This window comes from Cupressus sempervirens, chromosome 1, assembly GCF_028749045.1.
Source record: "Cupressus sempervirens isolate cs-2001-9-10 chromosome 1, ASM2874904v1, whole genome shotgun sequence".
In the NCBI taxonomy this organism is placed as follows: Eukaryota; Viridiplantae; Streptophyta; class Pinopsida; order Cupressales; family Cupressaceae; genus Cupressus; species Cupressus sempervirens.
The window spans coordinates 681,196,598-681,204,777 of NC_143118.1; the positions used below are offsets into that span (position 1 = coordinate 681,196,598).

General features: G+C 32.1%; 1 pseudogene; it reads right to left on the minus strand.

Annotated features, from left to right (window-relative positions):
* Positions 1 to 3,791: 3,791 nt before the first annotated feature.
* LOC149579740 (glutathione S-transferase F9-like) lies at positions 3,792 to 7,417 on the minus strand (annotated as a pseudogene).
* Positions 7,418 to 8,180: the final 763 nt, after the last annotated feature.

The window sequence follows — 8,180 nt, forward strand, 5'->3', positions numbered from 1 at the left end:
CCAAAGATTTATTCTCTAGGGCTACAATGAGCCTTCTCTCATGGGAGGATTTGTAGGTGCAATTTTGAGTTATCTATCCAGATTGACAAACTATTGATCTTCTATTTTTTATGGTTCCTCCCATTTTGTTACACAAGCTTGGAATTCACTCATCCTACCCTTGGTAGAAATATTGGAATTGGTACCCTACCACTCAATTGACTAGAAATTATAAGCCTAGGCTAGGGTATTGGTGGCTGGTGCCCCATCTTATGATGGTTAATACCCTCAATCAGCATTGGCATTTACATTCTTCACATAAGGCTTGGAGTCTTAGATTTGCCACTATCTAGTGTACTATCATTGAGCGAAAGATTTATCACTTGATTCGGTGTCTCCTCTTTCAGGGCTTGTCTTTGGATCCTTGGCTCCAACATTTGGGAGTTCCTAATCCTAGATTCCCTTTTTGTGGCCAAACTGAAAGATTTTTGCATATATTTTGGTTTTTCAAAAAAACTTAGAATTATTGGCTCTGTATTTTTGACTTCTTTATGGTTTTTCATCAAGAGGCCTTCACTTGGCATATGGTGGTTCTAGGTGATGCTCCTAGGCTCCCTTTTAGAGATATGCTTTTAGAATGGAGATATTGTTCACAATCTAGAAAGATCAAAATGTTTTTTTATTCTCTCGTAACTTTCTTGATATCTATGTTGCAATGTACTCTAAAGCACATCTATGTAATAATGTCATGGTGCAGATACAAGTACAAACTAACAAAGTCAAGCTAGAAGTGGCTCACCTGCAGGAGCTACTAGCTCACTAGGGAAATACCCCTTGTGTGGTTGTGTGAGTGCCTGTAGATGCTTTATTCGATGAATGTACTCCTCTTTGTGGTCACTAGAGAGGCCATAGTAGTTCTACTTGTTACTCATAGACCTCCAGGTCATAGCCTCATTGCCACTCTCCCAGTGGTGGCTTTTGTGACCATCACCACTTGGCCTCATCTCTTTAAAGGTTAGGCTTGAGTTGCTTCTTGATGGTTCCCCCTACTATCGTTGATGCAGGTTGGTCATTTGCTCACCTTGACTCCAAGTGGGCATTCCCCTAGTTGGATTTAGCCATTTCTCCTCTGAGGGCCAAGGAAGATAAAGACAAAGATAAATATGTTGTTGCTACTGATGGTTGGGCTCCTCTTGAGCAAACCAGTAACCCCAAGGATTTTTTGAGTTCTAATGACAAAGCCCCTCCTTTGGAAATTTATTTATTTCTGTTTATATATGTTTTTTGATAAATAGTTGATCTTCAGCCTCTTTTTTGTGAATATGTATCTTTAAAGTTTTAAATTAATAGAAAAGGTCTACTCATGAAAAAAATAAAGTATAATGAATAAAGTATTTCATAGTGTGAAAAAGTCTTCAAAATTAACTTGAAGGATAAATATTGTATTATATTGACAGTAGAAAGGTAAAGTAATTTTAAATATTTGTTTGATTTTAAAATATTAAATTTTAATCCTAATTAATATCCATAAGAATTTTCAATTAAGACTCACTGTGAAAGACAAAAGACTAACAATATAGCATACATGTATGATGGGCTATGCATGGCATGATGCAGGGGAATGGCTCCGTAATTAATTACCATTATTTACATATAAAAGAATGATATTTATATCTATATTTATATAAAACTATTTTAATTTATTAAATTTAGGAAAATTTTATATTAAATTCAAATATAATCTATTGACAATTATGTAAAAGATTAATTATAAATTAAGATATAATTTAAAAGTGCCACGTAACTATCCATTTGATACGAATTTAAGCAAAAAAAAAAAAAAAATTGTAATATGGAGAACCTTGAAAAAAAGGGCTCTTATAATACAAAACCTATTATGTGATTGGTTTAAATGCAATAGTACTAGCCTACGATATAAGTACAATAAGATGTAAAAATAACAAGTTGGTATACAGATTCTAAGCCATAAATTTTCTTATTATTTAGATCAAATTATTTACCCTATATTCCCTTCATTCATCAAAATGAATTCATGTATTGTGAAAAGTATTTTAACTGTAAATGTTAAATTGTAGATTACATAGTTACTCTAAATATCTCTTTGGGCAGAATGCTTGCGAGAAATTTTATGTCGGAGCGCAGGGAAAGTCTGATACATTGATAGCCTTAAAGCGAGGGAGAAACTTAAATTGCTGACTTCCGCAATCATATCCTTTGCTAAAATGGGAAGTGTTGATAAATGAATCATAGAAAATGTTTCCGATTAGGGTTGCATCTTTCACGGTTCTAAAATCTCTTTACAAACTCAACAATCTTCTATCATCCCGGTCACATTGATTTTTTGAAATTATTTTATTTTCTAATGTAGATCTTTTCAAGTATATGGTAGGTTTAATTTAAGTCAAATGCACTTATTGGATTTAAAATTTGGTGGATATATTTTTATACTTCATGTCATGATCCTTTAACAATTGTTGGATTTAAATCTTGGTGGATATATTTTTATACTTCATGTCATCATCCTTACCAATTATTGAATACAATTTCTCTGAGTTACACAAACACTGAATGTCAATACTACTTGTTCTTCCATTTTCTTCTTCATTTATTGAAAGGCTTCTTTTACCAACTATCTATTAATGTTTTTTTTTACGAAAGTTCAATATTAGAATCTTAAAAGATCGTCATTGAAGTTAAAATAATCTAGATTTGTAAGCCTGTTCATCAAATCTGATACAACTAAGATTGCATGTACACTGTCCATGCACTATTTTTACAATTTCTTCAAATACCATTAAATAGTATAAAGCCACACGAACCAGGTACTTGGGTATTTGGGTATATCATTTTAATAAAAAAATCTAAAATTATAGTTGTCACGACATTTTGTTTAGGAGCTGCCGATCTATTTTACAGTCTGTTATACATATTAGATTAAGCAGTCTGTTATGTATATTAGATTAAGAATGATAGTATCATCAATTATGCTATGGACATATTTATTTTTTGAAATTTAAAGATGGCATAAGGTAGATAACTGGGATCAGCCCATCTTTATTGGCTACTATCTAATAGTTCAAAAAAAGTTTCAAAACTAAAACAGTGGTAAAATTTGCAAATGTAATGTATTCTTTTCAGTTTCAGATTTGCTATATATTTGTAGCAATAATATATAATGAATCTTTAGATAGATAACAGAGAAAGCGGACTTTAAACATGAACAAATAGAACTTAAATCATATCACAAGTCTTTAACTATGATGCTCTCCACATGAAGTAGGTGTAATGGATATTTAAGATATCCATACAATCTAGTTAAATGCTCTCAATATAAGAATCATTGAAGAAGTTAATTGCTAATTGATTACTAAATAATGGTCCAATCGTGCTAGATAAACTTGACAAACAATTGTTGAAGTGGAAAAAAATGATGAAAAACTAATTTTTTTTCATCTTCATTAATTTCAGTTTTAAAAAGAATAGTTAACATGAATAAAAATTAAGTATAGCCATGTGTTATAATCAAAATTCCACAGAAAAGAGAAACAATTGTTAAGAAGAAATAAATTGGAAGAGAAACTCATTTTTCTATCTTGATTAATTTTATTTTTGATGAGAGAACTTAACGTAAATACAAATTAAACATTACAATCAAAATGCCGTAGGTTCAGAGTTAAAAGACACAAGCAATTCAAAAAAGGATATTATGTTATTAAAACAAAATTTGAAACACAAGAGACATCATTTTAGACGAGGATCTTATTAATTTTCAAAACAGAGTAAAACATTCAAACATGAAAGGCAGCAACATTCCATCATCTACAGTGTAGATGAGGGTTTCACTATTTTGCAAAACACACAGTGAAACTTTGAAACCTAAGCCACATGATTCATTATTTCACATGGCCAAAACCTTCTTCCATACAGGCCTAGAGGAAATATCTTCCCACCACGCATTCACATGTTTTCTATCCCTGATCAGATATCCCTTATCAGTAGCATTAACTATATAGTCAGTGAATGGAAGATGAGACAGATCAGCAAGGCTGAAAAAATCTCCTGCCAAGTATTTTCTCTTTAACAGCCTCTCTTCATACACATCCAACACTTCCCCCAACTTTTGAGCACTGCTCTCAATCGATAGCTTATCCTGAGGCACATTAATCCTTGGGGCAAATATTATCTGATAGACTAATGCAATAGCATGAGGACTATAGTATTGTCCTTCAACTTCAAGCCATTGTTCAATCAATGCTCTCTCCTCTAGGGTTTTCCCCAACAAAGGAGTCCCCTGTCCTGCATATTTCCCAGCATAGTACCTTATGATAGCCCTTGATTCTACACATACCCAATTCATATAAACTCAGATCTACACAAACCAAATTTGATTTATATGTTTTTAAATACCATATCAATGGTAGATGCACTACCCAGAAAATTTTGAACATATAGAAGTAGATTAATCACAAGAAAGCAATTATTTGAGCTACCAACATAAGTTTTGAATCAAAGCATACTGTTGGAATAAGTCACTAGTTTGTTGCACCAAATCTGCTATTCTGTTTAACAGTTGACTGCTGCTCCCTATTCTCTAGCCATCAGTTTTGTAGGATTGTAGTTAACTCCACCACATGTATGCACAATTGAATTTGTCTCCAAACACATGACAAGCTTGTTAAGTGAAATGTTAGTGCTGTCACATTAGATGATCCACATGTAAGCTCTAAATAGCTGGAAGTCCTCTATTTATAGAGGTTATGTAATTGGTTGTTGGTGTGCAGTCAGATTAATGAAATAATTTTGTTATCTGCTGTCACCATGTTTCTCTATAGTTTTAATTTTTTAATATGGTATCAGAGCCTAGTTTGTTGCAATTTCTTTATTTACTAACCTCCATAAAGCCTTCTCTCTTAGAGCATTCTTGATTGCAATCTCCCAATCTGCAAAACCACTTCCATCAAAGATAGGCAAAACTTCATTTGAAGAACCCATGTTAGCAAAAAAATAGCCTTCAAACAAATCTAGCAATATTCCAGCAGCATAACAGCCCTGCAACCAAATATCACTCCAAAAAAAAATCTTCATTATTGGTGAGGTTCCCCAATTTCTTTATTTACTAACCTCCATAAAGCCTTCTCTCTTAGAGCATTCTTGATTGCAATCTTCCAATCTGCAAAACCACTTCCATCAAAGATAGGAAAAACTTCATTTGAAGAACCCATGTTAGCAAAAAAATAGCCTTCAAACAAATCTAGCAATATTCCAGCAGCATAACCGCCCTGCAACCAAATATCACTCCAAAAAAAAATCAGCCCTGCAAACAAACCATTTCTAGCAATATATTTTCCTTCAACAAAACCCTCTAGCAATATTTCTAGCTGAACTTCTAAATGAATCTCCAGCTGAACTTGGCTAAGCTAGGCTCTGATACCATGATAAAAATAAGAGATCTAAGATTTACTAAGATCTGAAATAAGCACAAATACTTGGCAATGGAAAAAATAGAAATAAACACTTAAGAGAGAAGCAACTTTTATTCATCAAACTGATTGAGAAAAGGAGTTGTGGAAATGCAAGTTGGAGCAAGCTAGAGAAGATATGTTGTTGTCAAATTAAAAGAAAGGCTAATCATTAAAGTCAATGTTTGCAATATGAAGATCACAATAGTGATAGTTGTAGCCAGAGGTGTACTATCGGTTTTACCTGACACTTCAAAAGTTTTTACTATATTGATGAACCATGTATCTGAAAAATATTCCTAGAGAACTAGCGAGCACAGTGGCTGGGTACCCATGTGACTTGGTAGATGGATTATTTTTCATATGGACTCAATATTAGTATGCTAGAGAAAAGTTTAGAGTTGATTTACCTATCATTGGATCAATGGTTTTGTGAAGTTTGAAGGGTTTGTGGTAATCCAAAACCACTTATTTAAGTAAATCTATTGAACGGTTTGTGGTAAGCCAAAACCACTTATTTAGGTGAAAAAACTAAAAGTCTTGAAGGGTTTGTGGTAAACCAAAAGGTAGAGAAGATATGTTGTTGTCAAATTAAAAGAAAGGCTAATCATTAAAGTCAATTTTTGCAATACGAAGATCACAATAGTGATAGTTGTAGCCAGAGGTGTACTATCGGTTGTACCTGACACTTCAAAAGTTTTTACTATATTGATGAACCATGTATCTGAAAAATATTCCTAGAGAACTAGCGAGCACAGCGGCTGGGTACCCATGTGACTTGGTAGATGGATTATTTTTCATATGGACTCAATATTAGTATGCTAGAGAAAAGTTTAGAGTTGATTTACCTATCATTGGATCAATGGTTTTGTGAAGTTTGAAGGGTTTGTGGTAATCTAAAACCACTTAATTAAGTAAATCTATTGAACGGTTTGTGGTAAGCCAAAACCACTTATTTAGGTGAAAAAATTAAAAGTCTTGAAGGGTTTGTGGTAAACCAAAACCACTTATTTGGGTGAAAGATCTTAAAGCATTTTTTTTCCAAAGAGTTTGTGGTAAGCTAAAACCACTTAACAAGAAACATGGATTTTTTCATAGTGATAGTGATAGGGGAAACTAAAAATTTCTATGTTGTAAATGGGTACCTCAAAAGGCTTAATGCCAAGACCTATCATATTTAAATTTCTTATTGTAATTTCTCCCACTGAAAGAGTCTTTAGTGGTAGAAATTAAGGGAGGATGTTGGAATAAGTCACTAGTTTGTTGCACCAAATCTACTATTCTGTTTAACAGTTGACTGCTGCTCCCTATTCTCTAGCCATCAGTTTTGTAGGACTGTAGTTAACTCCACCACATGTATGTACAATTGAATTTGTATCCAAACACATGGAAAGGTTTTTAAGTGAAGTGTTAGTGCTGTCACATTAGATGATCCACATGTAAGCTCTAAATAGCTGGAAGTCCTCTATTTATAGAGGTTATGTAATTGGTTGTTGGTGTACAGTCAGATTAATGAAATAATTTTGTTATCTACTGTCACCATGTTTCTTTATAGTTTTAATTTTTTAATACATACTGCATGCTAGCTAAATGAGAATAAAATGAAATACTCATAAATAAGTACACAATCAAAATCATTACCAAAGGGTGTGAGACTTCCATCCTGGACTACTAGAACTTTTTTAAATGGTTGCATCACACATCATATAAAGAAAAACTCAAATCAATAAGCTTAACCTTATAACTGTATAAATTGGACTATTACAAAACCAACAAAAGAAGAAAAATATATTATAAGAAACGATCCCTACTTGTAAGGTCGGGAACTTTGGTTTCTTATGCTCCCCTTTAATTATATCAACAGGAACAATTTTGAACTGAATATCTTTCTCTATGAAACATGCAAGAACCCTTTTGTTGTCGACAGTGTAGGCAAGGCCAAGCAGCTTGACAATCATTTTGATTTTCTTCTCAAATGGAGAGATAATTATACCTTTCCTATCTGAAACCCCAAGATATGCTATGCATTTGAGAAAGCTTTGTGATTAAAAAGGTATTTGTAGAAGAGAGGAGGTAAGATTTTTGCTCTATATTTTGGATTTTGGTTGTGTGAATAGAAATAAAAGAGAACAGGTTAGTCAGTATATTTCCATTGTAAGATTGGTTACATCTCTTCATTAGCTTTATTGAGGGACGTATCATGGGAGACTATAGAAGTATTTGTAAGGAATAAGATTATCTAACTTGGTTTTTGTTTATCTCTATGGAAAGGGAACTGAATAGATTAATTCTACATTTATAAATTTTAACTTTTAAAATAAAAAATTTAAATTTAGTCTATTAATTTAGTCTTTTGATCATATAGATAAATTTTGGAAGAATTACTTTATACATTTGCATAGCTTTTTCAATATTTGTGAAGTCATGTTTTTAAAACATTTAATAGATTTTTCTTCATAGATTTAGGAACTTAGAATATTAATTTAAAACTATTAGTCTAATATATTTTCATAACTTTTCCAATATATAAAAAATATTGTCCTCAATGAATTCAATGAATTTTTTTTTTAACTTGATTTAAGAACTTACAATATTAATTTAAACTCTTTTGCACTAAAAGAAAGAAGAATACAATTAGTCTTTTCCAATATGTAAAAAGTCACGTTTTCAAATAATTCAATAGATTATTTTTAACTAACTTGAGAACTTCAAGTATTGATT